Genomic DNA, 21,435 nt, shown 5'->3' on the forward strand with positions numbered 1-21,435 from the left:
AGGCATGGGCTGGGTCTCTCCGCCACCAAGGCTGCTGCCCCCTGCTCCTGGCCTGGTCATTACTGCTGGGGCCCAGACTCCCCTCTGGGGGCCTTCGTGCCCATTACCAGTGGCCCCAAGTACGGCCACCAGGGACCCTCCCCTGGGCGTGCCCTCACCTTGCGGCTAGCATTGCTGTGCTCTCTGGAAGCCCCGACCTCCTGCAGCCTGCACCACCCACACGGCCCCAAGCTGGGTGGGGAGCACCTGGGCCCGGGGGACCTGCCCCGTCCTGCGTGGGGACACTTCCCTGCATGCTCTCCCCTGCCCACACCAGGTTCCCACTGGACTCCCCATGGCCCATCCCCTCCAACATGTAGGTTCACGTCTGGTCTCCGTTGAAGGAGGCTGCAGGGTATCAGGCGGTCTGACTCAGAATCTGGCCCATTTGGGACCCATGCCATAGCTGTTTTGGTATCAATCTGATTCAGCATAAAGGCATTTCTGGTTTGGCACATAGCAGCAGCAATTCAGCAACTAATTGTTGTTGAATTAATAAGTGACTGAAACAGCTCTTTTTGCTGCTGATTTTAAAGGAACAGGGAATTTCAGTTACACTCAGGTGTTAGTCCCTCAGTCGTGGCCGACTCTTTGTGACCCCATGGACTGCAGCCCACCAGGCTCCTCTGCCCATGAGATTTGTCAGACAACGATACTGGAGTGGGTTGCCATTTCCTCCTCCGGGGATCTTCCCGACCCAAGGATTGAACCCTGGTCTCCTGTACTGCAGGCAGACTCTTTTCCAACTGAGCTACAAGGGAAGCCCTAGTTACACTCTAAAAGCTTAGTGAAATATTTCCCAGGGCCACCTGGAACCTCTGGGGGCAGCTGATGCTGGGTCAGGAGCAGATGCCAAACCCGACGCTGACCCCTGCTCGTCCCGGCTGGTGAGCGGGGCACCGTGTCCTCTGTCTCGGCCTCCTCATCTGCACGGTGCGGTTGGAGCCCCTGCAGGAGGCTGAGTGGGCTGCACTGGGAGGTGCTCAGAGCAGAGGCTTGGCTGTGAGTAGGGGCTTCCCATGCACACCCACGTGCACTCCTGAGCTTGGAAATGAACCCCCTGAGGGGAAGCTCTTGCTTCCTTCTGCAAGGCTCTGTGCTGGCACTCCTGTGCACCCGTGTCAGTGGAGGGGCCCCTCTGCGACCCCCGGGGGTTTTCTGCTCAGGCTTTCATGGGATGAAGTCAGAGGGTCGGCCGGGTTGGGTTCCCTCCTGGGGGTTCTGGGACAAACCCCTTCTGCTCATTCGGGTGCTGGCAGAATTCAGTTCTGTGAGGTTGCAGGTCTGATGTCCCGGGTCCCTGCTGGCTGGCCGGCTGCTGGGGTGGTCCCCAGGTTCTGGAGGCTGTCCCTCCTCGGCTTCTGGCTGCCTTCCTCTGCCATCAGAGCCCATGGTCCCTCCTGCTTCCATGCTCTGCTCTCTCCCCTCTGCCTCGTCTCTCACTCTTCTGCTCCTCTTCTGCCTTTAAGGGCTCACGTGACTACACTGGGCTGACCCAGATAATCCTGGACACGCTCCCAATTTTAAAGTCAGCTGATTAGAGATCTTAATTCCATCTGCAAAGTCCCTTTCCAGTGATAGCGAGGTGAATAGTGTCTCTTCAAAGTTCACGTCCACCAGAACTTCAGGGTGACCTTATTTGGAAATAGGATCATTGAAACTGTAAATAGTTGAGGCCCAAGATTAGGCTGGATTAGGATGGACCCTGAGTCCAATGACTGGTGTCCTTATAAGAGGAGAAGAGACACAGAGACCTAGAGAAGAAGGCATCTACCTGAAGATGGAGCCAGAGCTGGAGTGATGTGTCTGCAAGCCCAGGATGCCGAGGACTGTCAGGAGCCACCAGAAGTTGGAGGAGCCAGGAAAGATGACTCCTCAGAGGCTTTGGAGGGAGTGTGGTCCTGCTGACACCTGATACTGAATTCCGGCATCTGGAACTTGAGAGAATACGTTTCTTTTGTGTTAAGACATTTTAATCCTAAAGGAAACCAACCCTGAATATTCATTGGAAGGACTGATGCTGAAGCTCCAATCCTCTGGCCACCAGATGCGAAAAGCCAACTCATTGGAAAAGACTCTGATGCTGGGAAAGATTGAAGGCAGGAGGAGAAGGGGGCCGCAGAGGATAAGATGGTTGGATCGCATCACCTACTCAATGGACATGAGTTTGAGCAAACTCTGAGAGAAGGTGAAGGACAGGGAGGCCTGGCATGCTGCAGGCAATGGGGTCACAAAAAGTCGGATATGGCTTAGTGACTGAGCAACAGGAAACCTTCCAGTTTATGGTGATTTGACATGGAGGTCCCAGGAAGTGAGTACAGATGGCCATGTCTAGATTAGAGCTTGATGGGAAAACCAGAGGATGGAGACTGGAGGGACATCTTTTTTTTAATATTACTTTTATTTGTCTGGCTGTGCTGGGTGTTAGCTGCGGCATATGGGATCTTCGATCTTTGTTTTGGCTGGCAGGGTTTTTAGCTGAGGCATGTGGGATCCAGTGCCCTGACCAGGAATCAAACCCTGGTGACCCCCCAGTGCAGAGTGACCCTGCGTTGGAAGCGTGGGGTCTTAGCCTCTGGACCACCGGGGCAGTCCCTGGAGGGGACTGCTTTTGGATCCTGCCTCTCACAATGTGCTGCAGAGGCCTTTGTATTGTAAACGCAAGAGGCTGTGATGTGAAATGTGTGTGCTTCCCATATTTATAAAGACACTCTGTCCAGGGTGCTGGTGCGGTGACAAAATGATGTACCTGATTCAGACAGCTCTCTAGACTTTTCATTCTGTGTTAGCCGTCTGAGTGTTAGAAACCAGAGTTAATTAATAAGGCATATTTTTCGCCAGGGAGCAATGCAACAATGATGTAAGATTTATTCCTCATCAGTCTGGACGAGCAAGGAGAGGTTGAGGCAGAGAGAAGGCACCAGGAAACCTGTCAGTGATTAAATCTGAAGGCGCCAATGATCCTCCACACGGAGGAGGAGGAAGGAGGTTACTGTCATAAACGCCGGGGGCCTTTACCCAGAGGGTCAGCCCTTATTCTCTCCTCTAGCTGCACACGCTTCCTCTGGATTTATCTCCGTTATGTGGGAAAAAAGTCAATATGAATATCCTATAGCTAGAATATGAAGGAGACAGGAATGTTTCCCCCAGATAGGACATTAAGAGTGAGGATTTCTGAGTCATACTGCTTTATGTTAGAGCCTTCACTCAGTCAGTTCCGTGACAGTCGAGGCATCCCTTACCTGCATCCCCTTAACTGTATGCGTGGGTATGCAAATGTGCATGTCAGTCCTTGGGGCCAAGAACACCTGGATGTTGGGGGAAAAATGAGGCCAGTTGCTACTTCTGTGGCCTGAAGGAAAGTCAACCAAGGTCACCGCAGCTTAGGTGCAGTCTCTATGGGGATGCGGTGAAGGTAGGCAGCAAGCACTCCTAAATCCCAGTGGCTTGAAGCCAGAAAGGTTTTGTCGCCCTCAGTTTTCTTCTCCATCAGACACTGGAGGGTCCTCACTCAGGGGCCCAGGCTCCACCATCTGCAGGGGCTCCACTCGTCGCAGTGGGGAAACCAGAGCAGGAGCGTCCAGCCCTGGGGACTAACTGCCCGGCTGAGACGTGCCCGGGCAGGTCTGCTCACGTCTCACCGGCTGGCCTGCGTGCACGGTTGCCATGGCTTTAGGGGAGGGGGCAGCCGGTCCCTCCGTGCCCCTGAAGAGACACACCAGCCTGGACGTTAGGAAGGCCTGCTGTGGGGGCGGGGCACGGTCTAGCTGTCATTCTGTCTGCAGTGATCCCAGAGCAGACACAGGATCTCAGTGGATTCAGTGAACAGGTTACTCCACACACGGGATGGACATTTTCAGGGCCAGAGGGTGGACTGTAATTGGTTGAGTTGTGTCTCCCCAAAGACATATCTGCCTGGAACCTCAGACCCTGAACTTATTTGTAATAAGGGACTTTGCAAATGTAATTAAGGTAAGGATCTCGGGCCTTTAATCCAAAGCTAAGTCTTTATAAGGCAAAAGAAGCAGAGCCAGATGCAGATACACAGATGGAAAGTCCATTTGATAGTGGAGGCAAAGACTTGTGTGATTCGGCCACAAGCAGAGATTTCCAGGTTGCCAGCCACCCCTGGAAGCTGGACGAGGGAAGCAAGGAGTCCCTCCTGGAGCCTTTGGAGGGAGAGTGGTCCCAGGACACATTGATTTTGGACCCCCGGTTTCACACGAGAGCGTGAATTTCTGTTGCTTTAAGCCCCAGGTTTGGGGTGTTTTATTTGGCAGCCCTAGGAAACTGAATCAGACTACCACGGAAAGCTGATCCTGCAAGAGAACTTTCGAGGAATTGCATACTTCTCCCTGTGCTGTGCCTTCCCATTCCCTGCTCCAGGCTTCTCCACCCCCTGCTTCCCTTCTCTTATTTCTAGTAAGAAGCCGAGACACCTCCTGGCGGTGGGACAGGGAGAGGGGAGTGGGTCTGGGAGTAGAAGGGGTGCACTCAGGACCCCGCTGGGAGAGAGGATGCTGGTGGTCCAGGGGAGCTGTGGGAGCGGTTGGACAGTGGGTGCGAGCATCTCCCTGCAGGGTTGAGCCTCAGGCAGCTGGCCCTGTGTCTGCAGTGGGACCACCCGGGGGACCCTGGTCATCAGTATTCATACTCCACGAGGTGCTGCAAGGCTGCCTTTGCAAACAGGCATCGGGGCTTAGAACTCTGTTTAAACTGAGTATGTGACTAGCAGCTGATAGACTGATTCGTCTTGACTTGGGGCGGGTGTGGGTGTGGTAAGTCGCTTCAGTTGTGTCTGACTGTATGAGACCCTGTGGACTGTAGCCCACCAGGCCCCTCTATTGAGGAATGGCCGCCTTGGGTCTGGAGCTTGGGGTGGGGAGGGGCAGGAGGGGCCTCGGAGACTTCACAGCAAACACCCCTCACCCTGCCCGAGGGCCTGACGCTGACGTTTCAGGGTGTCTGCTGGGTCTGTGCGGAGAGCCCGGACCAGAGCTGAAAGGAGTCTGCTCTCAAGGGGCCGCAGACCCCGTCCTTGGGTTTCAGCCTTGGGTATCTTGTGTTCTCTTCTGAAAAATCACTTTGCTTCTCTGAGTCTCCTCCTTCCACTGGTGATGGGGTAGCCCCTTTCCTGGGGTTGCCATGGAGACGAATGTGATGCAGATCAAGTGCCCTGCAGGGAGCCCTCCACAGAAGGACCCTTAAGAGAGGTGAAGGAGGAGGGGGGGGGGACAACACCCCCAGGGGGAGATTCCCCTGAGAATTCCGGGCCTTGCTTCTCTGGCTCCTGGAAGCAGACAGACAAGGAAGGCCGGCCCCAGGCCTGTGGGGGGAGGGGCGGGGTGGCCCCAGGCCTGTCGAGGGGGGCGGGGTGGCCTGCTGGAGGCCAGCTGTACTGTGTCCCTAGCCTGGGAGGACCGCCCTTGCCAGACACAGAGCCCCCAAGACAGCTGTGACCCAATTGCCCTGAGCTGCCCTAAAGATGTTAATTTTTACGGAGCATACCTGGCCTAAGGCTGCCAGATGCTGTAATGAAAATTTATACATTTTTGCAAATCGCAGCAACCCAGCTTCCTGGTGGCAGAGGCCTCTGCTGCCTCTGTCTCCTCTCCAGGGAGCTGGGGAGTCCTGGGGCCCCTCCACACCTCCTCTCCCTGCGGAGGTGGGAGACTGACAGCCCCCTCTGGGCCCTCCCCTCAGCTTTCTGTGGCTGATTCTGGCCGATTGCAGAGGCTGAGAGCAAATTTGTCTGCCAGGTTAAACCCCCTTTATCTCAAGGCTCTGCTGTCTCTAAACAATTAGTGGGTTGATCTCAGTTCTTGGTGCAGAGTCCTCGGTGGATTGAAGCTCAGCAAACGAAGTGACTTCCCGGGGTTGGGGGCGGGGGGGGCGGGTCTGATTGATGAGTCACAGCTCTTGGCCCTTTCATGGCACCTTTCTGCCATTCTGCTGTCAGGCAGCTCCTCTGTTCTCAGGACACCCCTGCGACAGGCAGAGAGGAGTCCTGGGTCCCCGGCTGTAGGGGGAGAGGTGCCGGGGGGGCGGGTAGCCAGGTGCTGGAGAAGGAGGCCACCCGGGGCCCTGCTGGCCACTCCTCAGGCCTCCGCACTGGTCTGACCCAGGAAGCCCCCTCACCACCTGGCGGGCCTGGCCCAGGTGGGCTGGCCTCTTTCCTCCAGGGAGGCTCCCTCTCTGCAGCTCCATCCCTCCCCCAGGAGCAGGGAGACAGCTGAGAAGGGGAGCCCGCTGCAGCGGACTCACCATTTGTCACTGTCGCACGGTTGGTTGTCCTCCGGTTCCCGGACACCTGGCCAGCCCGCGTTTGAATACAGGTCTCGCTGCTGCTCCTGGAGGGGCTGTAATTGGAGGTGCCCACACCATACACCTCCCCAAGCTCCCAAATGATGAAGCACACGGCTCTGCCTCGAGCCCCGACACCCAGCCGGGGGTGGCCGCCCTCCGTGTTCACACAGGCCCGGTGCTGTTCATTACGGTGTTAATGTGGACGGGAAATAGGAATTTCAAGGGTTTGATGGAATTAAGACTTTCCTGTTAGCCGGCACGACTCAGAAGGGGGTAGAAATACATCAGCCTGTGTGTCTGAAGACCGGGAAGCAGGCAAGCAGGTGGCCTGGGCTAAGGGGACTTTGAGGCATAATAAATTATATTAATTTACAATCCTCCTGTTTGCTGTGGTGTCTCTGCTAAACACGCTTCTCCCAGGCTAATGAAGCAGGGCTCTGCTCTGACTAATCTCTCCGTTCTGATGAGAATATTCAAACGCCCTGCGCGGAAGCAGGTCAACCGGCGACTGCAATGAACAACGGAAGCAGATGTTGGGGTCTGCCCAGACCATCAATAGCCAGGGTGCTGAGAGCGCTTGGATGGAAGCCCTTGTGGGACTGGGGGCCAGGGACCCCGCCTGGCCACAGGACAGACCATCAATAGCCAGGGTGCTGAGAGCGCTTGGATGGAAGCCCTTGTGGGACTGGGGGCCAGGGACCCCGCGTGGCCACAGGAGACAGACTTGCTACTGGTTCTGAGCCCTCTCCTGGGCTGTGGAGGTCAGCTGCCCGCAGGCCCGAGTCCAGCTCTTTACTTGTGTCGTGTATCTCAGGCGCTGCAGAAACAATCAAGCCAGGAGGCTTGCTGCTTCGCTTGGACTTCTCCTAGAGAGTTTGATGAACACGCAGGCTCCGTCACAGAGGGCCTGATTCAGAGAGGAACTGTGAGGGAAGAAGCACAAGAGACAAGTCCGGGAGCTGCCCAGCGTGGGGACTTCCGCTCCACCAGTAGTTAGGGGCATCACCATGTGTCACAGTACGCTCTGCCCGCTGCAGAAAGCCAGCAGTGAGGGGGGCCTGCCCATGAACCTGGCAGAGGACTTAGTGACACGGGCTCCTGGGGAGCAAGGAGCCTGGGTGGAAGTGCCTGCCCGGGGTGACTTGAGTGAAGCTGTCAGGCCACTATGAACTAGGGGGAGGCCCCAGTGCTGGGCAGCCATTGTGGGCAGAGGTGGTGCGTCCCCTGCAGAGCCCTGAGGGGAAGGCCTGGCAGCCCATCGGGCAGGACTGGGGCTTCACACTCATCGGACCTGGCTCCAGCATTTGCTGGTTTCCGTCCTCAGCGTCTTCCTCTGCAAGGGGACAGCTGCACGTCCGTGTGCCAGGCGTGTGGGTGCTGGGAGAGCCAATGTCATTAAGAGTGTCACGCAGGGAGCGTAACGCTGATCCGCGGTGATGTGGGTAGTTGGTGTGAGGTTGGCCGCATGTGTTTCCTGTTGCCATAGTAGCAGATCATCACAGATTTAACAGTTGAGCACAACACCGGTGTATTATCTCAGTTTCCAGAGGTCAGAAGTCTGACGTGGCTCTGGCTGAGATAAAGTCAACTTTGCAGCAGGGCTGTGTTCCTCCCGGGAGCTCTGGGGAGAAGCCACTTTTACGCTCATTCAGGATGTTGCCTGAATTCAGTTTCTCGGAGGGGTTGTAGGACTGAGGCCCATTTCCTTGCTGGCTGCTGGCTGACAGCTCAGTTTTCTCCAAGAGGCCTCTCTGGGGTCCTTGCAGGTGGGTCCCTACCTCTCAGAGCCAGCAGCAGCGCACTGAAGCCTTCTCATGCTTGACTTTGCTCTCAGTTGCCTTTCTGCTTCCTCCCTCTTGCTTCAGCTAGAGAAAGTGCTCTGCTTTTAAGAGCTATGTGATTAGATGACCCGAGATAATCTTCACATGTAAGATCCTCCTGTGTGCTCAGTCACTCAGTTGTGTCCAGCTCTTTGTGACCTCATGGGCCAGCGGATTCTTTTCCAGTTGAGCCACCATGGAAGCCCAAGAATACTGGAGTGGGTAGCCTATCCCTTCTCCAGGGGATCTTCCTAACCCAGGGCTCAAACCCAGGTTTCCCACATTGCAGGCAGATTCTTTACCAGCTGAGTCACAAGGGAAGCCCAAGAACACTGGAGTGGGTAGACTATCCCTTCTCCAGGGGATCTTTCCAACCCAGGGATCAAACCCAGGTTTCCCACATTGCAGGCGGAGTCTTTACCAGCTGAGTCACCAGGGAAGCCCTGACTTCACTTATGTGCTCAGTCGCTCAGTTGTGTCTGACTCTTTTTTGTGACCTCATGGACCATAGCTGCCAGGCTCCTCTGTCCATGGGATTCTCCAGGCAAGAATACTGAAATAGGTTCTCATCCCCTCCTCCAGGGGATCTTCCTGACCCAGGGATTGCACCCATGTCTCTTATGTCTTCTGCATTGGCAAGTGGGTTCTTTACCACGAGCACCAGCTGGGAAGCCCAGCATCACTACAAGAGGTACCTAATTCTTGGTTTATTTACTTGGCTGCATTGGCTCTTCATTGTGGGACACGGGATCTTTGTGGTGGTGCGTGGACTTCTCTCTCTAGCGTCTTGCGGGCTCTAGAGCGCAGGCTTCATAACTGCTGCCTGGGCTTATTGCCTGGCAACATGTGGGACCTAGATCCCTGACCAGGGATTGAACTCGGGTAACCTGCATTGGAGGGTGGATTCTTAACCACTGGACCACCAGGGAAGTCCTGATACCTCAGTTTTAAATATGTTGAAACGGATGCTCAGAGAGGCCTGGTGACTTGCCCAGGTGCTACAGCTGGTGGACTCCAGAGATGGGGGCCGAGTTCCCTTGGTCTAGTCTGCCTCCAAAGTCAGAATTGTCGGTGGTGGTCTCTTGTTTTGTGAAGCTATCAGTATGGAGTTATAATTTTGTGTATAAATAATAAAAGAGCCCTTGGTGCTGGGTGCACCGGTGCTTTCAGAGATGGCAGAGCCCCAGGTGTGGGCTGGCAGGTGAGACCACTGTTCACAGATGCTTATTCCCTTGGTTCTTTGCCTCCTCTTTACGCCTTGTCCTCCACTCACCCCTGCACCCGGCTGTGACGCTGAGCTTGGTCGTGTGACTTGCTTTGGTAGGTGGAACTTGGAAGGAAGTGCCAGCATGCCAGCTGGAACCCAGCCCCTGCTGGGCATCACTTGTTTCTGCCCCTCCAGAGCTTCTGCCGTCTGCTAGGGGATCGTGACCCTGGGGTCTGCCTCTCTAGACGGAGACTCGGCTCATGGAGCAGTCTGAACTTGATCCCAGTGCAAAATTGAGCTGCCCAGTCACACCTCGATTTTTACTGAGAAATAAATGCTTATTGCCTTGTTCCTCTGAGATGTGGGGCTTGTTTGTTACACAGAAAACCTGACAGATACAGCTGGGAAGTAAATGCTTTGCAGGTTGGAGCTGGGCAGGGTGTTAAGGCTCTAGAGGAGTTAATAGAGTTATTTGTTGCAAGCTTGGGAACTCCTGACCTGGAAGTAGTGCCTGCCTTTCGGCCCTCCTGGTTATCTTCATGCTCTGAGTTCCCCCCGAGGGAGTCCTCCTGCCTTCCTGTTGGTTGGTGCTGCCTGGGGAGTGATATCGGGCATGCCCTGCCCCTGGGCTGAGGGTTCAGGGCCTGCAGTCACATCCTGACCCCCTGGAGACCCTGCTCTTCTCCAGATCGTTTCGCCCTCCAGTCTCCTTGTGAAGGGTGCTGAGATGAAGGGTGTGTGAGCAGAAGGTCTCTTTGTGGCTTCACCCATTGAGTGAACATTTACTGAGCACCTGCTCTGCTCAAGCTCTTGATGACGGGCCTGAAGATGCAAGGCAGTCCTTGTCCTCGAAGCTCTGAGAGTCTCACGGGGGTTCATTCAGACCCCATTCCAGGCAGGAGGTGCTGTGTGTGAAAGACAGAAGCCAAGACACCCCCAGCCCTCGGGAGGAGGGGGACCCCCTTCAGCTGGCAGCGGTGGGGCCGCTTTATGCGCACGGTGCCGTTTGAACTCAAGGAATACTTCCCCCACGTGTTCTTGATCCCAAAAGTGCTCATTTACCATCTACTAAGTGCCAAGCAGAGTGATGGTGAACATGCGGCTGTTTGTGGCTGCAGGGCCTGTGGCTGCAGAGAAGGAAGAGGCAGGATCTTCAGAAAACGGGAGCCGTGTGAGAAAGGACGCTTTCTTATTGCGGTGTAGCTGGTTTGCAGTGTTGTTAGTGACTGCGATGCAGCAAAGTGACTCGGTTATACACATGCACACATTGTTTTTGTGTTCTTTTCCATGATGGTTTATCAGCAGATATTGAATATAGTTCCCCGTGCCGCACAGTAGGGTCTTGCTTATCTGCTCTATACACACTAGTCTGCATCTGCTAGCCCCAGACTCGCAGTCCATCCCTCACCCACCCCCACCCCCTCAGCAACCGCAAGTCTGTCTGCTACGGCTGTGAGTCTGTTTCTCCTTCGTAGATAGGTTCGTGTGTGCCATATTTTAGATTCCACATTTAAGTGATATCATATGGTATTTGAGAAAAGAATATTTTAAAATAAGATTTGGGGGACACTGGAGATCAAAAAATGGTCTGATCTGAGTGACGTGTCATTGCAAATTAAGAAAGTCTCGGAGTGGTTTGTCCTTATCACGTCTTTGCAGCCACTAAGAATGGTAGTGAAAAGGTACAGAAAGCCTATCACGTACAGAGAACTGTGTGAGTCAGTTTAATTTCGCCGAGACCCTCGATTGGGAGGAGAACTCGGAACGATTCTGTTCACTCTGATGAGATGTCAGTGAACTCTGTGTCAATCTCTGATCACGTTAACCTGCCAGATGGGACGTACAATGAATAATGAAGGCCACATGGGGTTAGAAACGCACTTGTTTACAGAAGAGCATCAGGGTTTGGAAAATTCTAAGTTACATGAAAGATCTGGGCATGTAAAGTAACGATGTCCAGAGTGAAGCTTTCACGGTATCTCTGCACCGTGATCAGAGCCTGCCTTACTCACCTTGAAGGCACACTGGTCTCTGTCCTGGACAAGAATCAGTCGACCAGCCCCCCAGAACCTGCAGCCTTGGCTAGACTGAGATATGCTTTCCCTACTTCCTTTGGGTCCTGAACCTCAGAAGGTAGAGAAATAAGTCATCTTGTAAGATTATTATAAATGCTGACAAGATTTACGTTATATATAAGGAAGTCAGTCAAGTCCGCACCTTATGTTAGACTGGGGACTGAGCAAGTGCAGTAATAACCTGTATAATCATCTTATTTGTGAAAGCTTTTCTGCACTTTATGTTCTTGAAGGTTTCAAAATGGTCTGTCATGTTTTATTTGTAGATATGGTTTAAATTATTTAAGGGAATTGAATTAATTTCACTTGTAAACATTGCTTAAGAATAATTATTATCTAAGTTTTGTTTCTGAAGTATGTTGAGAATTACATTTTAAGGAGTATGAATGCCCTTCTAGCCATAAAACCATGACAGACATTAAAAATCCTAGGGCACCAAGGTTTTCTCCTATATCGTGATGATAGATTATATTAAATTTCCTAATATTGAACCATTCATTCATTTGTTAATTCAACCAATTACAAAGAATGTGTCCTATATAGACAAGATTCTTGCTATCAAGGGGCTTGATGTTCAGACAAGGTTCTCAAAGTGTAGTTACTAGACCAGTGGCATCAGTATTACCTGGAAACTCGTTAGAAATGCAGATTTTTGGAACACTGCCCCTGACCTGCCCACAGACCCCTTGAATCATAAACTCTGGCTGAACCCAGCCTCCTGTGGTTTAACCAGCCTCTCAGCGATTCGGAGATTCACTCAAGGGTGAGGACCACTGCTTTAGGTTTTCTCTTTCTTCTTGGGTCAATTTTATATTTCATGTGTACCTAGAAATTGCCCATTAATTCTATGTTCTCAAATATATTATCTTAGAATTGTGAACATATTTATTAAGATTTTTTAAAAAGTCTGTTTCTGCAGGTGTTCTCTGTAGACTACATGTTAAACTGTCTTTTCACACATTTCCAGCTGATTTTTGGACATTTTGAAGCAGATTATCCCCGGGAATCCTTGTTTGGCTGACCCCATGCGGACGTGAATTCCTTTTTGTCAGGTACGTCAGTTTCACGCACACAGAGGTGTAGAATGACCGCAATGGCCGCTCCCCCCGATTCACATCAAAGCAGAAAGTTGATGTGCTAGATGCAAAGAGCTGACTCATTGGAAGAGGCCCTGGTGTTGGGAAAGATTGAAGGTGGGAAGAGAAGGGGACGGGAGAGGATAAGATGGTTGGGTGGCATCACCGACTCAAAGGACACGAGTTTGAGCAAGCTCTGGGAGATGGTGAAGGACAGGGAGCCTGGTGTGCTGCAGACCATAGGGTCGCAAAGAGTCAGACATGACCTAGTGCCTGAACAACAGCAACAGATACATTTATGCTAAACCAGGGACTTGGGCCAAGGCCTCAGCATGGTGCTTGGCACTTAGTAAGTGCTGGGTTAGTAGAAACCTGTTGACAAGACTTCACCAAAGGGGTGGGCATCTAAGGAAGGGTGAGAGTCCATAGTCCACACCCTTTCTATGCTGCATGTCTTTACAAGGCTGCAGCAGCTTGAAATGTAGCACCAAAACATAGGTCCAAGTCCTGACCCCTGGTACCCGTGAGTGTGGCCTTCCTTAGAAGTAGAGTCTTTGCAGGTGTGATTAATTTAAGGTCTCCTGTGAGATCATCCTGGAGTTCAAGGGGGCCCTCAGTCCAGCGACTGGTGTCCTTGCAAGGAGAGGAGAGGACGTCCAGATGCACAGGGAGATGTGGGTGAGGATGCAGGTGAGACTGGAGTGATGCTGCCACAGCCACGGGTTGTCAGGAGGGAGATGTGGACCAGATTGTCCGTCAGAGCCTCCAGGAGGAGCCAAGCCTGCCTGAGGCAGGACATAGACGGGCTCCAGGTTAGACGTTTATAACTGGCCTCCTGTTTACGTGGGGCAGGAAAAAGGTGGGCTTCAGGCTGGACACTTAAAACTAGCCTCCTGTTTGCATTTCCTTAGCTGGCAGACAGGTGGGCTCCAGCTTAGGCATTTGCAGTCAGCCTCCGTGTGCTTTCTGAAATGAAAGTAACAACTTAAACAGGGTGCTCAGCCAGGCGCTGTCCACTGTGGACACCTTGAGATCGTAGTCATGGCAGAGAGAGAGGGGCTGAACCCTGTTTGAGTAGAGGGTCAGGTGGTTGCATGTTCCTTGTCCTTGGAGCGAAGGAGACCCTACACGTGCACAGAAAGACTCCCTGGGGCTCAAAAGGCAGGGCATACCAGGCCATAATAAGTCTTGCTTCTTTCTTCCCAGATGCCTTTGTGTTGAAATCTACCTTGGCTGAGGGGTGTGTGCACACCTGGGGGAGGGTCCTGAGACAGATTAGCCAGGGGGTGGAAAACAAGGCAGCCGGCCAGAGGAAAGCTGCCCCCTTAAAAGTGACTTAACTCCCCGAAGGCGGGACTCCACGCCAGTCTCTCCCTGAGTTCACCTATTAGCCTTTCCACGTGTACTCTACTTTTCCAATATGCGTTTTGCTTTATATTCTCACCAGAATTTTCTTGTCAGGGCAGCCAAGGACTGGGGATTTAGGCTGTGGCTGCTGGTCTTCATGGTCTAGTGGTTAAGACTCCTGGTTTCTACTCAGGCGACTAGGGTTCGGTTCCCAGTCAGGGAACTAAGGTCTTGCTTCCAGCCCCTGCTCACTGCTGCTGCTTACCTCGAGGGATGACTCATGGCTGCATGTGTCCGAAACCATGCCCAGAGTTGGAGTTCAGGCTCCGGCCTCCTGAACGGTGGGAGAATTAACTTCTGTTGCTTTTGGTCACCCCCCCACCCACCCCCGGTGGTCGTGTGTTACGGCGGCCACGGGGAATCATGTAGAGGTGAGCTCACAGACCACACGAGCTTGCAGATTGCTCCCGGCCTGTCCCTCTGCAGGGAACCAGGCCTGCTTACCATGCTCCCCCGAAGCGTCCAGGCCTCCCGCTTTGTCTTCGTGGCGCTGACAGTCGGAAGGCCTGGCGAGTGGATTCTCGGAGTCAGCTCTGGGGATTAGCTGGACGCTGTTTGCTTGCCCTTGAGATTCCACGATTTCTTTGTCTGTGTGTGATCTCGAGGTACCATCTCAAGATGAGCATTTCCTGGAGTTGTCGTCATTCAAGATGAAAGGAAAGCGGAAAGCAGAGAATTCTGCGTCTGGGGGACACTGACGATCATTCTACCAAGGGTAGCTTGTCTGGCCTGGATTCAGTGAATGTCAACAACCACGTTTGCTGCAGGAGGCTCCACCCTCAGCCATGCAGCACGGCCCCACACATGCTTCCTGTGAACAAGGCATCTCAACCTGCCGGGCCACCCCTCAGGCAGCTGCCGTCAACAAGATGCGCCAGAACCACTGTCGCACGCCCTTCCTGTTCTCGGTGGATGGACGCAGGGCTGAGCAGGTGCTACGTGAGGACCCCAGAAGGGCCGTTTCCTGGGGTTCCCACAGAAAAAGACCAATCTGCTTTCTGCCGGGAATCCGGGACTCCAGGCTTCATGGGTGAGAGTTGCTTTGCTCCGGGTCCCCCCGTTTTGTCAATGGCTGGGGATTTGCAGAGACTGTGACTCCAGGCTGTACATTTCCTTTCTTCTCTCTGCTATTAGCACCACCCAGGCCTGCCTCCTCCCTGGGCTCTTCTCCAAGGTGACTGTCACCCGGCACTGGAAGGGAGGGATGGGGAGGGTGGTTGGAACAGCCCCGAGTTCTCCCAGCTCTGTCCTGAGCAGGAAACTGCCTTTCCTTCCATGGAGGAAGACTTCCTGCTTCCTCCAGGGTTGAGGGCTCCCTCCCGGGCTGTGCCCATATGGGCGGTGCCCTGTACCCTTCATGTCCAGCCAGGTGGGTGCTCACCCCTGCTCCTGGCTGGGCTCCTTGCACTTCCCAGGCCTCAGTCTCCAGGGCAGGAATCCAGGTTGGAGCTGCTTGCTCCTGCCTCTCTCAGCCCCCAACTTTTGAAATAAAAGATCTGGTGGTCTTGGGACTTCCCTGGTGGGCCAGTGGCTAATGCTCCCAATGCAACGCAGGGGGCACAGGTTTGATCCCTGATCCAGGAGCTAAGATCCTGTGTGCTACATGGCACAGCATTAAAAAAAAAAGTCTGCTGGTCTTGTCCTCTGGGCAACAGAGGAGGAGATGGTTGAATGGCATTGTTGACTCAGTGGACATTAGTTTGAGCAAGCTCCAGGAGATACTGAAGGGCAGGGAAGCCTGATGTGCTGCCATTCATGGGATCGCAAAGAGTTGAACACAACTGAGCAACTAAACAAACAACTTGCGCTCTTGGGGGAGTCTGGCAACCCACGTGTTGCCCACTTGCTGGAGTTTACGAGCTGCTGAGACATAGATCTCAGATATCTGGGGAAAAGTATGGCTGCCTTTTGGGGACAGGGAGGAGAGATGGCCCGTTCCCTGGCTTCTCTCAGCTCTGAAGACAGAGTATCTGCTGGTGGAGAACATTGCAAGAAACCTACCCCCAACCCAGCAAGCCTCTGTAGTCAGCAATTTGTTGTTCTTTCACAAGGTTGGAAATTTCTCAACCAAACAATCACAATTTCGGCACAAGTTCCTGGCCATGTGTAGACCCTCTGTGCCTCTGTATTTCCAGAGGAGGACTCTTTACAAGGATACTCCGGTGATCAGCTCTCTGAACGAGAAACAGCAAACCTGCTGCAGAGCCAGCCAGAAGGAAGGAGCTGATAATGAGATACTTACCCAAATTGTTCAGCTCCCACCTGGGGGAGTCAGAAACTTTGAGTGCAGGTTGAAGGACATTGGAATAGCGGGAACGGGAGAATCACAGCCCCTGGCATTCTGAGTTTAGCTGATGCTCCATGTTGCAGCTTTGTGGGATTTCTCTTCTGATATTTGCGGTACTTAATGCTGTTCACGAAAGGCTGTTTAAATTGGAAATTGGAGAAGAAAATGGCAGCCCACTCCAATACTCTTGCCTGAAAAATTCCATGGACAGAGGACAGTCTATGGGGTCACAAGGAGTCGGACATGACTGAGCGACTGAGCACAGGTTGGAAATGGGTTTTATCTTAAGATACCTATTTTTGTAAGAATCCATTTCTAACTTACTCCCAGTGAACAACGGTTTCCTCCTGAACTGGGCGGGGGAGGTCTGCTGTCACTTCTCTGCTCTTGTTCGTCGTCGGGGTTGGCCGGGAGGCTCTGTGCACCAGTGAGCTGCGACTCTCCCGTTCCCGCTCTTCCCGGGTCCTTCAACCTGCTCTCAAAGTTTCTGACTCCCCCCGGGCGGGAGCTGAGCAATTGGGTAAGTATCTCATTATCAGCACTTTCCTTCTGGCGGGCTCTGTGGCAGATTTGTTGTTTCTCGTGCCAGCCTCCGAAGCTCTATTTCCTGTCACATAGGACGTCTCACTGGCAAGTTTAACACCCCGACGAGCCTCCTAATGCCCTGAAACCCCGAGTCCTCTCCTTCTCCAGACACCATGGCTTCAGCAGAGATCTCCGGAGAAATTGAACACGGGCAGATGAGTTGTTCTACAGATGCTTTAAGCTTTCCCCCTAATGCAATGTGTTAGGTTTGTTATGATTTCCGTCTCATGGCATTCAGCTTCTTGTCAAAATGTGATAAACAACAGAATGAAGGGTTTTTTTTTTATTAGCTGTTCATCGCTCAGTGGACTGTTTCATTCTCTTGCAGCCTCTCTTAAGTCTCCCTGTGGTTACTGAGGTGAAACGTGACAACCGGAGAGCCCTTTTGTGGCTGATGTACACAACTGAGCCAAAGCAGAGGTGCACGTGCTCCTGAATTACCCCCTGGACTCCATCAGGGAGCGCTCCGCCTGATGGCTCAGTGCTTCAGGTACCTGCTATACTGACTGCATCTGTCTGCTTTCCCAGCTGATCCCAAGCTCAACATCACGCCTCTTAATCTATCCCCGTTCCCCGCTGTTGTCCAGATGTTGTTGTAGGGACTATCAGCTCTTTGTTCTTAATTAAAACTTTTTGCTATTATTTTCTTTGGCTGTGCGGGCCTATTTTAGTCTCTATGTGGGCTCAGTGGTTGTGGCGTGCTGAGTCTTTAGTTGTGGCCTGCAGACTCCTAGTGGCCATATGTGAAATCTAGTTCTCTGACCAGGGATTGCACCCAGGCCCCCTGCTTAGTCTTAGCCACTGGGCCACCAGGGAAGTCCCACTCTCAGCTCATTTTATTCTCCAGTCCTGAGCTACCATCTTGTTCTGTTTCTGCATTTCAGATTTATTTGACATCGCTGCCCTAGCTGTTTTTCATTGTATTTTTAAAACCAAATTATTTACATATTAAATTATTCACATTGACTTGAAACAGCTATGAAATACTTTTGTAGCCAAAAATAACGTTATCAAGATTTTTCAGGTCTGCTTTGTGAGTTTGTATTTTGATCTCTCCCGACGCTGGTAAAATGCCTATATGTTTATCCTCTGCAGAACTGAGAGTTGAGTGAGTGCCGGTGAATCTGTGCTGAGATCGCCTTGGATCTATTCTGATCCAATTGCTGGGAACATTTAACAAAGTTAGTTCAAAAATAATATCCTCGTTTTTGCCCTCTTCTCTATACCATGTCCATTTTTATCAGGAATTTCTAGATGTAATTTTTTTGACACTTGGATATCCTTCTTCCCCTGGAAATTGGTGTTGACATTTTTCTATAAAGACTTTGAACTCTGATGCTCTTTCTATGAAACTCAATTGGAGTCTTCAGAAAACTCATTCATTTTTCTTTTGGCTTATAGGATGGAGACTCAGTGGTGAACTTACCATTGTCTCCATGGAAAGCAGACATTTGAGAATTCAGGGTTGGAAGATTCTTAATGCAGTCCTTGCTGGACCTCAGTAAGGAGAGGACTTCTTATTCCTGGATCTATGACTTTGAAGTGGCTTCTTAAATACACTCATGGAGTGCTAATGAGGACAATTTGCAGATGGTGTAACAGCATGAGAGGTTCTGGCCACCTGCCTTAGAGAGATGCTTTTACAAGGATATTGTTACCAGGGGTGCTTGGGAGGAGGTCATGTTAATGCAGAGATCATTTTAAAATAGAGATGGCCACAGTGTGTGGAAGGTACTTAATGAAGGGCTTTGTCCTGAAACTTGCACAGTGATTCCCGGGGCTTTCAGGTAAACCTTGTCTCTGTTGCCTTGTCTTAACAGAATGCGTGATTCCTGAGGAAGGAGAGTCCCCTGGGTACAGCTGGAGTGTGGACAGATGGATGCTCCCCAATTACTGTCTTAACGTTGGTTTCAGGAGAGGTGCCTGTCACCCTGCAGCCCCAGAGTGGGTTAAATTGTGTCTCCGCAGAAGATGCTTTGGGGGCTGGACTCAAGTTGAGGAGGTGAGGACTCCGGGGAGCAGGTGTTGGCTGGGTCCTCACCGCCTGTCCTGGCCTCCCGCTCTGGACCCTGCGGGCCCCGTATCATGGTCCGCCAGGTGGTCTGCCCTCGTCTGCAAAGTGTGCAATACCAGCCACCAGGAGTGGGCAGAAACACGGAACTTCTGTCAAAACTCACCTTCAATCTGAAGAAATCACATTGTTTGTTGGTTCGTCACGTTTGATGAAGATGAAGATGACCATACAAACATCATGTATGTTTCTGGCTTCCCAGATGGTGCTAGTGGTAAAGAATCCACCTGCAATGCAGGAGACAAAAGAGATGTAGATTCAATCCCTGGCTCAGGAAGATCCCCTGGAGGAGGAAATGGCAACCCCTCCAGTATTCTTGCCTGGAGAATCCCGTGGACAGAGGAGCCTGAAGGGCCACAGTCCATGGGGTCACAGAGAGTCAGACACGACTGAGCGACCAAGCACATGTACGTTTCATTAGTTGGGGGTCCTGGTAGACAGAGGCAGACTCAGCGTCGGGGTGACCTGACTGGGGAGTCTTGAGCAGAGGCCATGCTGGGTGATTTGTCCCCTCAGGAGCTGTGACCATGGGCCCACCCTCTGGGTCCTGTAGGGACTGGACACTGGGATCCCTGGCCGACTCTGGGGAGAGGGAGGAGCTGGGGGCCAGTAGTTATTCCTCGGGCCCCTTCCCTTCCTTCTCTGAGGTTACATCGGTGGCTTATCCCCAACTTGAGGGCCCTGATTCTCTCCAGGCTGCCTCTTGTGCTGGACTCTGCCCTCTGGGCTCAGGGTCTCCTTCCCCTCTTCCCTTTGGGCCTAGAGGTGGCGACCACGTCTCAGCAGCCGGCCCCGAGTCACGGTCATGTCCCAGGGGCTCTTCTGCACTCTGCCCCCTCATCCTTGTGGATGTCACCTCTACTAAGTGAGAGTGAAAGTGAAGTCGCTCAGTCGTGTCTGACCCTTTGCGACCCCATGGACTATAGCCTACCAGGCTTCTCAGTCCATGGGGTTTTCCAGGCAAGAGTACTGGAGTGGGTTGCCATTTCCTTCTCCAGGGGATCTTCCCGACCCAGGGATTGAACCTGGGTCTCCCGCATTGTAGGCAGACGCTTTCCCCTATGAGCCACCAGGGAAGCCCTCCTGCCTCATTGTGCTAATTGTGTGAGCTGTATGCTTCTTGTCAGGATCCTGAGACAGAAGGACCCTCAAGATCATGTGGTCAGGGTGCAGAGGACACCCCAGGGCTGTACAGAGAGGAGCAGGTCAGGTGGAGAATGCTCCAGCCCCTGGGACCCCTGGGGAGGGGCTGACCTTCCTCTCTCTCTCGTCTAGCATCTTTCAGGCTCCCTGAGGGCCAAATCCAGTGGGAGTCAGAATGTGAGGGGCTGTTGATATTGGCCATGCTGGACAGCATTCTGGGTACAGAGCCTGGAGAGGGGTGGACACAGGTCTGGAGCACGCAGTAAGTGCACCCAGCATATTATGCATTCATTTGGTCACTGGTGTATATAATAAAGAAATAGCCATGCATGTATTAGGATGCTCATTTCTCTTTTTGAGGATGCGAGTGGACCATTCAAACATTTCAGGAGCCACAGATTTGGAAGATGACTTACACATACTTAGATCTCAGGGTGGTGTGTTGATAATTTATGAGTAGCTGAGAGTTGTTTGGTGAAGACGTTTGACGGCACAGAGCGGATGCTGTGGGATGAGATGCAAAGCGGCAGAAGGAGAGCCCCTAGTGTCCTTCAGCAGCCGGCACCGCTGAGCCCGGGATGCGTGCTCTAGAGGGGCTTGGCTGGGACAATCCAAGTGGGGGAGAGACGGGGGCGTGGAGCCAGTGGGTGGCGCTGGGGGCAGGGAGAAGTGGGTGCGTTCTTGGTTCATTCTGACGGTGCAACTGGCAGATTTTGCTGCTGGATGGGTGTGATGTGCGAGGGATGAGGGGGGTCAGGAGGGACTCTGAGGCATGTCCTGGCTCCAGTGGAGCTGCCACTGATGGCCAGCAGGGGTCTGCAGGGACGGTCGGGGTGAATGCAGAGCTCAGGTTTGGGATGCGTCAGAACATGGCGTACGCTCCTGAGGTTCTGTGGCTGCAGCAGCGCCTGCCCTCCTGGCATCCACACCCTTTGATGGGGGACTGTGCGGCTCTTTCCATGAAGAGGCAGAGGCTGTCTCCCCAGCCCTCCAGTCTGGCTGGTTCTGAGCCTTGCTTTTGTCGACAGAATGCAGAAATGATGCTGTGTGGCCTCTGAGCCTTCCTGGAGCATCCAAGCTTCTGCTTTCTTGATGGCCATGAAGAGCCCAGTGTAGCCCATGCTGGGGGTGGGGGCAGTCAGAGACCGTGTGGAGTGGAGGGGAGCTGGCCTCTTGGGGCCCCATCAGCCAGCACCCAGTGCCAACATTGTGAGCTGGGCCATCTTAGGGCATCCAGTCCTCTTCTGGCTGCTGGAGGTCAGCCTCTGCGGAAGTGACCCCAGCAAGGGGTCCCCAGGGACCTGCCCGGTCTGTCCAGACACCCAGCGCCCTCCCTGCCCAGTCCTTTCACGCCTGCTCTTCTGCCTCATGTTGCCCGACACACACTTGTTCAACGTGCCACGTGTCCCTCCTTCCTCT

The 21,435-nt window shown here is 52.9% G+C and overlaps 2 long non-coding RNA genes across 5 annotated transcripts; one reads left to right on the forward strand and one right to left on the reverse strand.

The window, feature by feature from the left end:
• Nucleotides 1-6,517: 6,517 nt before the first annotated feature.
• LOC129636789 (uncharacterized) lies at nucleotides 6,518-8,562 on the reverse strand. The gene is made up of 2 exons (XR_008707116.1): nucleotides 7,637-8,562; nucleotides 6,518-7,268 (listed from the first exon to the last, which is right to left on the reverse strand). It is a non-coding gene; the product is annotated as an uncharacterized LOC129636789 (long non-coding RNA).
• Nucleotides 7,981-18,094, forward strand: LOC129636790 (uncharacterized). 4 transcript variants are annotated; one of them, XR_008707119.1, is made up of 5 exons: nucleotides 7,981-8,111; nucleotides 8,574-8,856; nucleotides 12,415-12,499; nucleotides 14,536-14,960; nucleotides 17,131-17,442. It is a non-coding gene; the product is annotated as an uncharacterized LOC129636790 (long non-coding RNA). The 4 variants fall into 4 exon arrangements; XR_008707117.1 differs by lacking the exons at nucleotides 8,574-8,856; nucleotides 14,536-14,960 and adding an exon at nucleotides 17,898-18,094 and having other exon boundaries at nucleotides 7,987-8,111; nucleotides 17,131-17,292; XR_008707120.1 differs by lacking the exon at nucleotides 8,574-8,856 and having other exon boundaries at nucleotides 7,987-8,111.
• The last annotated feature ends 3,341 nt before the right edge of the window (nucleotides 18,095-21,435 follow it).

The sequence above is a fragment of the Bubalus kerabau genome, chromosome 22 (assembly GCF_029407905.1).
Source record: "Bubalus kerabau isolate K-KA32 ecotype Philippines breed swamp buffalo chromosome 22, PCC_UOA_SB_1v2, whole genome shotgun sequence".
In the NCBI taxonomy this organism is placed as follows: domain Eukaryota; kingdom Metazoa; phylum Chordata; class Mammalia; order Artiodactyla; family Bovidae; genus Bubalus; species Bubalus kerabau.